The sequence below is a fragment of the Eucalyptus grandis genome, chromosome 4, assembly GCF_016545825.1.
Source record: "Eucalyptus grandis isolate ANBG69807.140 chromosome 4, ASM1654582v1, whole genome shotgun sequence".
NCBI classification, from domain to species: Eukaryota; Viridiplantae; Streptophyta; class Magnoliopsida; order Myrtales; family Myrtaceae; genus Eucalyptus; species Eucalyptus grandis.
The window spans coordinates 16198704-16214183 of NC_052615.1; the positions used below are offsets into that span (position 1 = coordinate 16198704).

Sequence of the window (15480 nt, forward strand, 5' to 3'; positions counted from 1 at the left end):
TTTACAATTTGAAACCTACATATTTTGGATCCTGAAACCTAGAACCAGATAAGTTTGCACCGGTCTAGTTCTCAGGTTTCGGGTTTACCTTGAAACCATGCTCGCTCCTAGTCCACGTGACTTAAGTAAAATAAAAATCACGTTATTTTGGCAAAAATTCATTTAACAAAATATTGACAAAGGATAAATATGTCTCGGTTAAAATCGTTTAGGGTTTTTTATGTTATAAAAAAAAGGTTCAGAATAAATGTTGCGCTGAGTATAATTTAAAGTTTTTTTATGGCTTTTTCCCTTTTGGGAATGAATGTGATTGACCAAATATACGGGTCATGTATCACCGCATCCAACCGATGATCAGGCCTATCTTGTTATGCAATCTCTTCCTTAAGAAAAAATTTCAATAGGGCACCAATTGGACAGACGGTTCGGCTTCCTAATTTGAAGTATTTTGTCAAGCATATAGTTCAATTGGATGGATTAAGAGGGAAAGAAATTATTCTAAAATCACAATCTCGTCAAAATTGAGAGAATGGATCGGAAGGGATTATTAAATTTATTCATGTATAAAGAAATTCATCTCTATAGGCGTTCTTTTCATTGCTTTTCGCCCCGTTTACATTCCAATAACATTCTAACTCATTTCTTTCAAATCCTTTTACTCTATTGGTTATTGAAATCCATTCTTTTCCTTTGCATTCTTAAAGTGTTTATGTGCTGACTATCAAACCCATGTTAATGTTAGATTGTATAAATCCACTGGATCTTGCTTTAGCTCATCCAATAAGGGTGCGTTTGATAATATTTTTGTTTTTGGAAATAATTTTTATTTAGAAATAATTGTTTCTATTTTTATTCCCTGAATAAGTTTCTTAATATAAGAATGCTTTTGGTAACCGAAAATTTTTTTTTTTTTTCGGAATAGAAAACAAACATAAATGTGTTTGGTACAACCCTAAAAATTTATATTCTCAATGTTTTTCATTTAATTATAAAAATGTTAGTGGAGACCTAAAAATTCATGTTTAAATAAAACTAGACTTTTGTAAGAATTTAATTGACCAAAACTTTCGATTAACATTAGTAAATAATGTCTCCTCTGATGTCATCGAGGTCACTGCGAACTTGAAGCTGTAATACCAGGTTGAAATTGGGGAAAAGATGGTCATGTCATGCTCCTATCCTTGTGGAATCGGGGTGTGATGCCAACCTCCTAAGATGAAACTTACAAGCTCTCATACATCATTAAGAAGACCTACGCTGCATCTCTAAATATCTCAAGCTTGTTGGGTTGTGTTGTGATGCCGATTCTTTCTGCTTCAACGAATGGAAGATATGCTCTCTCGTGGTAAGGGTAGCAAGTTCACATTACCATTAATTTTCTTGGTCGTATGGTTCCCATTACCTTCACCTTCTCAATTATAAATCAGACTATAAACGAGAAGGACCACATATACTCGATCATAAGAAGTAAGAAAAATATTTGGGGGTGAGTTATTTCCTTGCTCGCAATATCAGCTGAAGCTGAAGCTGCAACAACAGGTTGAAATTGAAGGAATTAGAACTAGACCGTCGAAAATTGATTAACTAATCTGGAAAAGTTTTGACTCTTTCTTTAATCAGAGCATGAAGAGAGGAAACTGCCAAGGATGGAAAACGGATATCATAAACTCACCTGCTTGGGAGAGAACCCAGTCGTCATCACCAGCAACATGCCATGCAAAGTAGCCTTTAAGTCCTCTTCCCTTAGTGTACGCCGCCTTGGTACAGATGGCTTGTATATCATCATAGCTGATCCATGTCGTCCCAGAATAGCAATAGGCAGACACCACCGTGGAGTTGTACACTGTGGTAGCGTTGTTTAGGGATATGTACGTCGTGATTTGATTGTACATCCTCATCCCCTCGGAGGATATCGCCAGCCCAGTGAAGGGCACAAAGAAGCCGTGGTTGTTGGCATCCGTGAGAGCGAATGCGCTTCCATAAAATGGAACTCCGAGCACGATCTGCTCTGCCGGCATCCCGGCCTGAATCTACACGCTTACCCCATCGTCTCCACTTACGCCTTTCCCTAAATTAAAAGGACTGACGGTTTCATTACCAAGAAAATTATGAATTTAACGAGGATTGATAGAGGATTTTAAATAGGGATAAGTGTTCTAGAAGTCTAAAACTTGTCACAAAATGCGTTTCAGTCATAAAAACTTGCAAAAGTGCATTTAAGTCCCAAAACTTGTCAAATTGTTTCAAATGAGTCCTAAAATCGACGCCGTTAGCCTTTTCCGTTAAAAATGCTGACGTGACCTTTTAAATAATTTTTTATTTTCCACGTGTATTTTTAAATTATTTTTTATTCATTTTTTAAAAAATAAATTTTAAACTTTTTTTAGTTTTTAGTGAAAATAAGATAAAATGAATTAATATAATCTTTTTAATTTTTAAATCTAATTTTTTAAAAAAATAATAAAAAATAATTAAAAAATCCACGCGGGAAGAAAAATTATTTAAAATGACACGTTAGCATTTTTAATGGAAAAGGCTAACGGCGTCGATTTTAGGACTCGTTTGAAACAATTTGACAAGTTGTAGGAGTTAAATGCACTTTTTGCAAGTTTTAGGACTGAAATGTATTTTCGTGACAAATTTTAAGACTTCAAACACTTATCCCTTTTAAATAAAGAACAAAACCATGTCAATTACTCGTGGACTAATACTTTATGCTTTGAATGGAAAATTGTGTTGTAATTCTCTTGACGTTGAGGTAACAAAATTTTTGAGTCTTGATACAGAAAATTAAGGAAATTTCGTTATACCAAAGAATAGTCAAAGTTTACAACCCCAAAAGTGAAAGTTACCACCCATACCTGGATTGTAGAGAGCCGCAAGTGGTCCTGTGGTAGAGGACCAACCGGGTGCATAGAAATCATAGGCCATCGCATTGATCCAATCCAAGCTCGCCGCCATGGCAGCCACCGGATAATTTGTGTTAGACCAGTGGTGCGGCAAGTAATGGACCGCTGCCGACAAAGCAAGCATCCTTGCCCAAGCTGGCCGCCTCAGCAGCTACCACAGCCCGCCACTCCTGGAGGAGCAACCCCAAGTTGGCCATCTTCTCGTCGCTATCTCGGGGCTCCAATCAAGATCGAGGCCATGGAAGCCGTTCGACCGAGCCAGGGCAAAAGAGGAATCAATGAAAGACTTTCGGGAGCTGGACTGGCGCGCCACGGATGCAATGTTGTCCGCAATCGATTTGTTACCCCCGCCGCCAATGGACTGGAGGGTTACGACCGATGGGTTTTTTCTGCTGGACATCACGAGTGAAGGCTGCGAAAGACTAAGCGTGCGACGACGATACGACTAACTGGTTCGTCGATGCGTCGACGTCAGCAAATGCGCAGAAGAGATGAGTGAAGAGGGCCGAGTTGATGTCGGAGGCTATGATGCTGCTGTCCGGGAACCAATAGCCTCCTTCGACGTTTTGGGCCATCCATGAGTTGATTTGGAGGAGAGAGAGAGAAAGGAGATGAAGAGAAAGAGAAGGACACGATTATAGTCAGAAGCCATTTTTATGAGTTACACGGAGGAGGTTGTACATTTTTTAGCTGGCTTTATACAGGATTTATCGGACTGCATACGCATGTGGGGCTCAAGTTTAGTGGTACGGGGATGATGATCGTGACTAAGAAATTTCATGTGAATAAGGCTTTCCTGTGTATCGATTAAGAAGGGGAAGTTCTTTTCTGCACTCTTTTTCATGATAGATTATTCACAAGTCTGCGCTACAAGGAGAAATTATTATAGGAGTGGTTGTTCATGTTCTAAATTGAGTTTGAGCTATGATGGATCACAAATGGATTGAGTTCCAAACACCCCATAATGCCAAAACTCGATACGGACGGATACCTAAGTGTCAAAACTTCCAAAATATATACTTAAGTGTCACAATTGGAGAAGAAATAGACACTTACATGTTAACAGTGAGAAATTGCAGCCAAAATGCTAATGTGGCATTTTCCAAAGACTTTCTTTTTTGAGGTGGCAATTATTTATTAAAAAAAAATTATCCACGTGACGTTGACATAACCAGCTTGTCCCAAAATGATGTCATTTAATCTCCAAAAATTAATTTTTAATAGAAATATTAATTAAAATAAAAGACTAAATTAAAAACAAAATGAGCGGCAACAAATTAGCGAGGGCCTCTATGGCCCTCACTATGGCTGCCCCCCAATATCACCAAAAAGGGTTGGCAACAATGGGGCAAGGGTCGGCCGAAGTCATTGGGCCTCGCCCAATCAAGCCAAGGGCTGCCACAAGCTGGGGCAGGGTCGTCCTCGTTGAATCTAGGGGAGGACCGCGAGCCCTCGCCCCAGATCTAAGCGAGGGCCTATAGGCCCTCCCCAACGCTTGGCCGAGGTTGTTGGCCATGCTAGTGACCTCGACCGACCCTCACCCCACCTCATTGGCCCTTTCTAGCAATGGTGGGTGGCATTCAAGCGAGGGCTGCAGAGGCCCTCGCTGATTTGCTGCCACTCCTTTTTTAAAATTATGTTTTATTTTAATTTAATTAAAATTTATAGGTATGGAAGTCTCACTCTTTGGAGCCGAGGCACACTAAAGGAGATAGGAATCTCCTGACCTATAGTTGATAGAAGATTAATATAAATAAGAACGTGTCCGTAGAAAAGACTTTATAAAAATACTAACGCTGAATAAAAATAGTGTGTTTCATGTTGTGTTTTCCTAACTACTTAATTGTTGTATTCTTTAGGAGATAGTTGTTGTGCACATTCCGCATGTTCATAATAACAAGATAAAAAGAAACGGCTCGACAATCACTATCATACAACCCTTCCTCATTAGACCTTCCGTTTCAATTAGAGATATCGCCCACTCTTGGCGGCATCCCGAAACTTTCTCTAGGGCATCATGTTCTCATGAATGAAGCAACGTCACACGTCGTTTGGGGTAAAGGTGTGCTCTTGGACCATCCCTCATCCCAAACCGATATTGTTCTCTTCGAGGCGTGCTCTTGGACCATCCCTCGTCCTAAACTGATATTATTCTCTTTAGGGATTGCTCCTAGACCATCCCAATCAAAGATTTGTCCTTGGCATAGTGAAAACTACTACCAAGAAGCATCAATGGCTTTTATTTTTCATTTTTGTGACCACACATCATGCATTACACAAGCGTGTTTTTATCTTTCATATTAATTGATGCAAACAAGGCCCGAGGGCGTGCTCATGCAAGTGTTTGTATGCCATAACCTATAACATCATTACTATAATAATATGCCGAGTGCAGCACAGAACTCATGGTTTGAACCGACACGTTTAATATCAATCCAAAGCCAAGTGAGACTCCAAGTGAGACTCAAATCGACATGCCTCGATACCAATCTAAGACCAAGCAAGGCTCAGATCCATCACGCTTTAATGTTGATCCTAAAATCTAGTAAGACTAGTCTATGACCTGGGGCGTGATCATACTTATGCATGCAAAAACATGAATAATCATGCAAACACTCATCAACATGTACACAACTAAGCCCGAAGGAGAACATGACCAAGCTACTCATGGCTCAAATTGATACCTCTCAATGCGTGTCCAAGGTCGAGTGAGACTTGTCTATGATCTTGGGCATGATGCATCTAAGGACATGAGCACACCATACAAAACATGCCTCATTATGCACATAACTAAGCATGGTGAGTACACATCCAAATCCAACAACGTAGATCATCATCCTAGCTAAGGGTTAGGGATTCTACTTACAATCGACGAAGTGGTGGCGGTTAGCCAAGAATGGCTAAGTGGCAAAGGCGAGTGAGCAAATGTGAGCTAAGAGAGAGGGAGAGTGCAAGAGAGGGAATAAGAGGAAGAAGTGAGCCAATGGTGGTGAAAATGGGAGAGGGTCTTTTATTTATAAACCTTTCCTCATTAAATGAGCCTCACAAGTGGCCTAATAGTATAGCACCCTAATTTGATGATGTGGCACCCTAGGGTTCTAAGGAGATGATTAATAACTTTTGTGTAATCTCTTTATTGGTTTGCTTAAGCTAGTGAATCCTCCCTTAATCATGACTTGTCTTTTTGGTTCTCCAAGCCAAATTCTCTTATGAGCAGTACCAAATCTCCACTTGCCACATAAGTAGGTGAGCCATAGCTTTTCATTTAATGCCAAGACTTGGTAATCATTAGTCTTGGATAGCTTGCCAAGTAAATTGATGATTCATTCCCTCATTAAATGTCTAAGATTTGGTCATCATGGCTTTTGGATTTGGTCACATGTTTCTTGTTACTCAAGTAGCTTGCAAGTTACTTAAGTTATCACATGTAATAATAACCAAATCCTCCTCCTTGCCACCTAAATTCCTTACCACCTGAGTTGATGAGTCATGCTCTTCATTTATGGATTAACATCTAAAGAACATTTTACAAACATGAGATGGAAACCAATGTAAGCGCTAATATTATTAGGCGAGAGCTTTTTATGTTCATTCATAGTCAACTATATCATTTAGACCAATGTTTGTGGCCAATTCATGATTAGGCGAGGTTGTAGGGGTGTGCAACCGGACCAGTTCTACTTGGGAACAGGACCAACCTATCCAGAAAATAAGTCCGAGATTGATTCCTATTAAAATCGATTCCTAAAATTCGAAATTGGTTTGAAATGATCCGGTCCTAGTTTCGAGTGAATGCCCACTAGAGAATCGGACCGACAAGATGTTTTAGAACCAATTTTGGAACCAATATTGTAAGCCCAAAAGTCCAAAACCTTATATTTTTTTTTCCTTTGATTTCTAATCTTAGAACCACATTTTTCCTTTTGCACAACACTTCTCCTTCATCGTTCCTCTTCTTCGCTCGCTTCCTTCCCTCGTCGGCTTACAGTCGCACCATCCATTCCTGGCTCCTTCTTGTTTTATTTCGTCTCATCAACAAAGAAGACCTCATTTGTAAGCCCTATATGTGTCTTATGTTATCTAGGTTTCCTGTTCAGTCCCATGCTCTGATGTTGTTTCGCTCTCTTTTGGAGTTTCAATCGAACGTCGTGGGTTGTTCTTTCTTGTGCTCGTCATGCATTTTGGTTTTTTTTTTTGTGGATTTGATGATGTTTTATGCTGAGAATTGGGTGGATGAAAGCTCATGTGAAGCTTCTTCTCCTTCTTCCCTCCCAAGATTGCCTCCCACCTCACTCCCGCTCTCTTCTTCCTCCTCCACCTTCCTCTTCAACCCTTCTTCTCTTACTAGAAGCATCAAGTGCACTAAATTGTGTTGTCACAATAGCAATTCACTGGTTTTTGGGTTGGGCAGGAGGCGAAATTAGAGGGCGAAGAGGGGTTTGACTTGTAATGCCTTATTCGATCTCGGTGTGCCCGAGCTCATCATCATTGTGGGTATTGCCGCACTAGTGTTTGGGCCCAAGAAGTTTTTAGAAGTGAGGAAATTAGGAGGAATACATTGTTGTACTTATTGATTACATATGTTTAATGTTTCAATACAAATGAAGAGGATTACATTGTTGTTTTCTCAAGTATATGTAAATTTTGAAGCCATATAGGATATCAGGTGATTGCAAAACAGGTTCCAATGCAAACGGGATAAACCATGGAGTCGGATCGGAAAAATAGGTAGGTTCTAAAACAAATTCCAGTGCAAACAACGTAGAGTACATGTTCCAAAAAAGGAAACTAATTATAATAGAGTAAAGTATAGGGTCCAGGTCTGGAAACTACCCATCCTAGACCGATCATCCCTACGAGGGCGGACGTAGCCAAGCTTGATCGGCGTGGCTAAGTCGGCGGCCTATCTGGCCTAGCACATGGGTTGGACTAGCTGGGCACAAAGCCGAGTTGATTGAGCTTAGGGCTAGCTTATGACTTGGCACAAGACTGAGCTCATGGCTTGGCGCATGACTAGGACTAACCAGCACATGATTGGGCTTGTCGCGGGTGCATGGCTAGGTGGTAAGATCTTGAATTGATTTATGAATGATTTTTAATCGATCGTGATCTATCGCAAGTGATCCATGATCGATTCATTATTGGTTCATGACCGGGCATAGTCAATTTGTGGTCGACTCTCAATTTTTATGTGGTTGTGTGGAATTGATCGATCCATGACCGACACATGATCGCATGGGATCAGTACATGACTGAGTGAAATCACCCACGACTAATGCATGACTACACGAGATCAATCCATGATCATCTATCTATCCATGGTGGTGCATAATCATCTAACATCCGTGATTTTTGTCCTATTTGAAATAGCTATGATTCTAGTATGCTAGTGGCGAGAATTGACCATGGATCGATTCGAGAGATTAACCATATACCGATTGAAGAATCAATCATGGATTAATCAATGGATCAACCATGGACCAATCTAACGACCATGCAAGTGGATTTGAGTTGTTCGGTTAATGAATGACGCCCCACCATAACAGTTGATTGAGGGATGGTCACGTATCATCACGGATCGATGGGCGATCATGAAACAATCCCAAACAGTTGTGTTCTGATCTCAAGTAATTCCACATGGTCATGTACCAACTACGAGTGACCATGAGTTGACCCGGTATGATGTGTTAGTTATGGATTGACCGATCTTGAACAACCACATGACAATTGGGAGTTGATCGGATCGGGCCTAGAGTCGGTTTAGAAGCCGATCCACTTAGCTAGACCCGTCGGCCAGCCATTGAGTCCACACCTTAGGCCACTAACCTAGTCGAGAAGGCAAATTGTACCTATGACAACCACACCAATGGTGGCTTCGTAACAATTGCACTTTTAATGGTCTATGTCCCATGCTTGCCTATTCTTTAGAAATGGAAAAGATAGAATATTCTAAAACCCCTTGGTCATTTAATGAAGGTGGTGATTCACCATCTTAGGTCTCCACTTGAGGATTTAATAATCATTACCTAAGATTTACCTAAGGGGTTAAGTAAGGGACTCTTGAACAAATGTACTAATAGAAAAGAGACACGATGGCTAATTATTACTATTCTAAGGCCTAGGTGCCACACAACTCTCTTTAGGGTGCCACATATTCAAAGTGACTTATTCTTTAAGAATGGGTCAATTACCTAAGTGAACTAATTGGAAGAGAACTTGGCAGAATATTCTAAAAGACCAAAACTTGAAATGCATTTAATTTAGGCATGTGCTAAATATCCAAGCCTCATGATGAATCAAATCCAGGCATTTAATGAGAATGATGAGTCATTGACTTAAATGTCCATGGAAAATATGATCATCATTACCATAGGATTCTCTTTGGAGAATAAGTAGGTTAAGTCATGATGGCATGGTATAAGTGGTCCAATGGGAGAGAAACAAGTAAGTCAACAATCATTACATTAGGTCATTAGATTGACACTTCATAAACTTAAGTGTGCCACCTTGCAAATTAGTGCGCCACCTCAATTTTACAGTTGTGCCACTCTAAGAAAGGTGATTGAGTCATTTGGACAAGTAATGATGACGACGATATCTATAAATAAGATGAGCTCCTCATTCATTTTCACCATTTAAGCCATCTTGCTCTTTACACGCGATTCTTTCCCTTGCTCTCGGCCTTGCACCATTGGCCCTCATTAAGTCGCTCACGCTCGTTTTTGAGGTCCATCTAGGTCAGTAAGATCCCTAATTCTCCTCTAGGGTAGTAGACTCTATTATTGAGTTTGTGTCATGACCTACCCTTCGGGGGAAGGAAATAGGTTTAGGGGTATTGCCTAAAGGGTGAGCCTATAGCCCATGATTGCCCATGATTAGGCATGGGCTCTCCCAAGCCCATACCCTGCGTGACATTGGATATTTTTAGGAATTTCGCAAAAGGAGTTGCCACTAGCCTATTGGGGTCGGCCAGAAACCAAGTGAGGTATAGGAGTATATCTCACTTTCTACACAACTAGATAATCTAGGGTCAGGAACTTGATTGCACTAATTAACCAATTAATGCTCTTTCAATACCTAATCTTGTTCAGTTTAAAAGAAAGGATTTTTGTCAGGTAGTTTGGATTGATTTTATACCTATCCATTAACATATGATGTGATTATGCATGTGAGCAATCATTAAAGTAACAATCATAGTTACCAAGATCCTAATTGCAGTAAAAATAAACACGTGCAATTAAACATAATTAAATATGCAAATTAAACATACGATATAATCAAAATACGAGTAAGTAAAGGCCTAATTACACTAAGAAGGCAAAATATGGCAATTCCTAACCAAACCCCATCATTTTTGAATTTTTGAATTTTTTTGAATTTTTTGAATTTTTTTGAATATTTTATTTTAAAATATTAAAATAATTTTTCTTTGGGCCGGACTCGGGTCGACCCGGTCGGGCAGGTCGGTCAGACCCGCCAGGGTTCGACCCGGCTCAAGGTCGAGCCGATCGGCTTGCCCAAAATACAAGGCCCAACCAGCCTTGGTCGTGCCTTCGTGCAATTGGATTGGGCCCAACCTATGGGCCCAATCTCTACTTCCCCCCACGCAGAAAATGAACCCACGCAAGTCCGTGACCTAAATCAACCCACAAGCCCAAGCTCGGCCCCGATTTGCACCCGACCCAGCTCCTAAACCGCGACCCGATTCCTAAGAAAACCCTACCAGGATCCGACCCACCCTTGACCCAGTTTCTAACCTTCTTCTTTAGGGGCTCTGTGTTGATAGTGGCAGCAACTGCGGGCAGCGAGGGGCGATGGCGATTGGGCGAGCTGGCACGACAATGCTCGCGACGCAGGCACTACAGTAGCAGGAACAAAGGCAACATGACGAGGACTCGGGATCTGGTGCTCGAGCTGACACGCTAGGACAGAGGTGTTGGGTCGTGGCGACAGCGGGCGTCGGCATTCTGAGGTGGTGAGCGGTCAGTGATGGAAGCGATTGAGCGTCGCGGTGGTGGTGTTCGGAGGCGGCGAGCGAAGCTCACCGGTTGTAGGTCACGACAGAGATTGGCGGACGAGCGAGAGAGGTAGGGCGAGCTGCTCTTGCGTGGCAAAGATGATGGCTCGGTCAGTGGCGTTAGGGCGTGGCTGGCATGGTGGTGACACAAGCTCGCAGGTGAAGTGGTGGCACAAGCTCATGGGCCAGGAGGACTTCCAACGGTTGGTGGGATGACGGCCGACTCGAGTGGAATGGTGGTGGTGCAAAGAGACCGACAGCCCCCTCTACTCACTCTCTTCCTCTCGCTATCTGTGTTGCCTGTGCTATGTTCCTTTTTCTCTGTCTACTTCAGATTTGGGTTCCTGGGAATACGGCGGCGAACAGTGACAATTGGGTGGCTCGTCGGCGACGGTGGCAATGGCTCGGAGGCTCTTGCTCCTCCCAATCTCTTGAGCTATCCCTCTCTCTCTTTGCTCTTTCCTCTGTGTTTTTCTCTATTTCGTGCTCTCCCCTCTTATTCCATTTTCCTTATGCAAGTCGTTGTCCTATCATGCCAGTTGCTGGCCAAGTTGATCTCGACCTGCGGATCACGCTAGTTGCTTACCATCTCGATCTACCTGCTCCTCCATTGCTGCTCCTTCTGCTGCTCTATTTTCTATTTTTGCAGGTCCTGAAACGAAGACTAGTCGGAGGGAGGAAGATGGGGCGCGGGCTGAGTCGACAGGGGAAGAAGGTTGGGCCTCTGGGTAAGAAGGCTGGGCCACGGGGGAAAAGAAGAGGAAGGCAAGCAGGATGGGCCAAGGCCGGGTCCGGCCCGACCCGACATTTTATTTAAATTAATTAATTTTTAATTTTTTTATAATAATAATTTTTGACTAATTCCTAACCTTTAATGCTATTAAATCTTAAATAAAATGGAAAAATTTAGGTGTCAACAGCTGCTCCTCTTTGAATGGGAGCTCGAAGAGGTTCCCTTCAAAGACAAGAGAAACCTAAATTTTGCCCCTAGATAATGGCAATCGAGGCTACAAACGGGAAAAAGATAAGAAGGGATGACCTTACTTTGTAAAAGATGTCCCTCGACCGAGATGGAAAAGTCTTATTGTATGATAACGAGTTTCAACTGGAAAATGGGTCTCACCGTGTAAAAACGGGTCTCGATTTGATATTGATAGTCTCACCGTGTACGAATGGATTTCGGCGGGAGGAAGGTCTCACCGTGTATAAACGGGTTTTGACTGGGTATGATAGTCTCACCAAGTACGAACGGGTTTTGACCGGGTACGATAGTCTCACCGTGTACGAACGGGTTTCGACCGGGTATGATAGTCTCATCATGTACAAACGGGTTTCGACCGGGTATGATAGTCTCATCGTGTACGAACATGTTTCAACCGGGTATGATAGTTTCACCGTGTACGAACGGGTTTCGATTGGGAGGAAGGTCTCACCATGTACAAACGGGTTTCGACCGGGTATGATAGTCTCACCGTATACAAATGGGTTTCAACTGGGAGGAAGGTCTCACCGTGTACGAACGGATTTCGACCGAGTATGATTGTCTCACTTTGTGTAGAACAGGTTTCGACTAGGTATGATATGGGAGGAAGGTCTCACCATGTATGAATAAGTTTCAACCGGGTATGATAGTCTCATCGTGTATGAACGAGTTTCAACTGGAAGGAAGGTCTCACCGTGTACGAACGAGTTTCGACCGGGTATGATAGTCTCATTGTGTACAAATGGGTTTCGACTGGGAGGAAGGTTTCACCATGTACGAACGGGTTTTGACCGGGCATGATAGTCTCACCATGTACGAACGGGTTTCAACTGGGTATGATAGTCTCACCGTGTACGAACAGGTTTCAACTGGGAGGAAGGTCTCATCGTGTACAAATAGGTTTCGACCGAGCTGAAAATACATGGTTTTGAGGAAAATCCATGGACCTTTGTAGATGACATAGTTTAAGGTTGACCATGAACCTTTTGAAAATCGCATTTTAAGGATAGACTCATAAACATTTTAAATGAGTGGTTTAAGGATAGACCCACTAACCGTGTGGTTTAAGGATTGACCCACGAACCGTGTGGTTTAAGGATGACCTACGAACCTTGTGGTTTAAGGATAGACTCACGAACCTTGTGGTTTAAGGATAGACTCACCAACCGTGTGATTTAAGGATAAAGCCACCAACCTTGTGGTTTAAGGATAACCCATGAACCGTGTGGTTTAGGAAAAGCCACTAACCTCGTGGTTTAAGGATAAACCCACAAACCTTGGAAATGACATGGTTTAAGACTGACCATGAACCTTTGGAAATGACGTAGTTTGAGGCTAACCACGAATCTTTGGAGATGACATGGTTTGAGGCTGACCATGAACCTTTGGAGATGGCATGGTTTGAGGCTGACCATGAACATTTGGAGATGGCATGGTTTAAGGCTGACCATGAACATTTGGAGATGGCATGGTTTAAGGCTGACCATGAACATTTAGAGATAGTATGGTTTAAGGCTGATCATGAATCTTTGGGTTTTTAGGAAAGCACTCGCTAACCTCTTGAAGACAGCATGGCTTCACTGAGGAATCCTGTCAAATGTATCTTGAGCAAATGTCATTAGAGACGTCATCAAGAGACGTATTGGCAATAATAAAGCATTAATTGAACGGGCTAATCAATCTAAGTCCAACTACTTTAAAAAAAAAGAAAAAATATTTGATGTCAATCAGGATCATGTGGCGCAAAACTGTCATCTTGCTTGGGAATATATCATTAATCATCAAATTCTCCGAGAGTCAAGTTCTTATCAGAACGGCTACGACTCGTGAAAAAGGTTCATTGAGCATGCCAAACTAGAGCTTCTTAGTCAGAAAGGGTTTCTCACACACTCTTGATAAAATGGCTGCTTGATCCCATCCATTTGTGTGGGAAGTAACAGATTGCTGAGGGTATCTCACATAACCCATGTCAAAGGCTTTTAGAAACATTCGCAATGAGCACAATCTGATCAATCATAAAGGTCTTTTGAAGGATCGCAATATAGGCTTGGTTATGGGCTTATACAAAGGGATTATTACTTTGAGGCCAATAAAGGGACATTTGTCGCTATCTTCATCGAGTTTACAAGTCGAGAACTCGGAAGATAAACAAGATAGAATTACCTCCACTCCTTCAAGCGTAGATTCTTTGTGGCATTCTCATTTTCACTCAAACCATCCCAATCAGAAGAGACTTCGGAAGAGGGTTGTAATGTTGGCTCGAGAAAGGCTCAAAAGGCTTAAAATTTTCAAGAGGGTTTTTAGGAGTTAGTGATCATCATGGCATCGTGATTTAAGTCACTCGACCTTTCAAAAGCATTTGGCTTTTGAAACACTGCACATCTCGAAAGTCTCTTGACTAATCATTTCTGCATAGGAGTTTTACTCTTTTCTAATTTCCTTTGCACTTACGATGATTTTTTTACGCAAGCACTTGGACTTTGATAATTTTTTTAACATAAGATGCAGCCTTTTGGCTATTTTTCTTGACGGGTGTTAGCCTTGCTTTTACCAGGCACACTGCTTTTTCATACCCCCTAGTTTGTCAAACTTTTTGCTCTTTGAACTTTTGTAACTCTTATGACTTTTGAGATGCTTTTCACATTTTCTCATAACTGTCAATTGTATTTGGTCAATTTTTATGCCTTGTCCCAGTGAAGGGAGATGATCATCGCTCGGGGTTCAGAAATGAATAATCAGGCCCAAATTGGTTAAAGCAATGGGTATCAGTGTTTGGGTAGAGAAGAAAATGCTCTTCTTCACCTTGGGATGAGTCAAGCTCTAATGAGAATTCCTCTAAAGCTATCACTAGAAGATTGATGTAAGTGAAAGTAATAGAATCTTTATCAATCTTTTGCTCTATGACACAATCGTAACCTCTATGCTACCCCACTTTGTAGAGTCATTCTCGACAGGGGGTACTTTGAAGGATCATCCTTATTCTGCCAAAGGGGTAGTAAGAGATTAGTTCAATGCTTGGGATTAGTGAAGGAAACGCCTTTATCATTTCGATCTTTGCGCTCAATGTGAATGAATCATTCGTCCTAAGAGGTCGCTTTTCACTCAACTCTTAAAAGTGTTTGAAGAATGTGTTTGGAAGTGACTTACATTTCTTCATCCTAAGCACTTCTTGTTTGGCATAGTTAACGTCTCAATTTTACTCTGCTGAGATCATCTAAGTAAATCAATCTCCATAGGGAAATTTGATTCAAAATGAATAACCCACAAAACGAGAAAACTACTTTGAGATAAAAATGATGCTAAAAAAGTTTATAGAAAGTTTTGTTCAATTATTCATTTTTGTGCTTGTCTCTAAGAAAGTGCCAAAGGTTTTTTTTTTTTTTTGTAATGGAAATTCTCCATTTTTTCTTTTTCTTTTCTTTTTCACTTTAAAAAATTGAGAAGAAGGGTACTTACTTGCGTCATGGTGACTCGGTAACCCTGGAAAGAATGTGAAAGAATATGTTAGTGCAAAAATCTTTAGGGATTGAAATGTTGGAAATGATACATTATTACCCTTCATTTGCTTTCAT

At 41.3% G+C, this 15480-nt stretch overlaps 1 pseudogene; it reads right to left on the bottom strand.

The window, feature by feature from the left end:
- Positions 1-1423: 1423 nt before the first annotated feature.
- LOC104429226 lies at positions 1424-3484 on the bottom strand (annotated as a pseudogene).
- Positions 3485-15480: the final 11996 nt, after the last annotated feature.